This window comes from Eimeria mitis, genomic scaffold, assembly GCF_000499745.2.
Source record: "Eimeria mitis Houghton genomic scaffold, Emh_scaff7433, whole genome shotgun sequence".
Taxonomy (NCBI): domain Eukaryota; phylum Apicomplexa; class Conoidasida; order Eucoccidiorida; family Eimeriidae; genus Eimeria; species Eimeria mitis.
This window is the reverse complement of record NW_013575427.1, coordinates 1,937-2,223: the sequence shown is the minus strand read 5'-3', so window position 1 is coordinate 2,223 and position 287 is coordinate 1,937.

The window sequence follows — 287 nt, the reverse complement described above, 5'->3', positions numbered from 1 at the left end:
CCATCATTCGGGACGAAACTGCCCGTCACCGTCAATACTACTCAGCGTTCGACAAAAATTATTGCAGACTCAATGCTGATGTTTAGCACTTATTGCCCTGCCCACACCCGACGCCACGAACTTGCGGCGGTCGTTTCCGATCCCAGATTCTGTCTCACAAGCACATACTACAACGCCAAATCATCCCCCCCCAGTACAAACCGACGAAGAGCACCGTCAAGGCAGGACCAGCTTCCAAACCTTCTCGCATAGCCACTCCATGAATCTGAACGCACGTACACACCCAC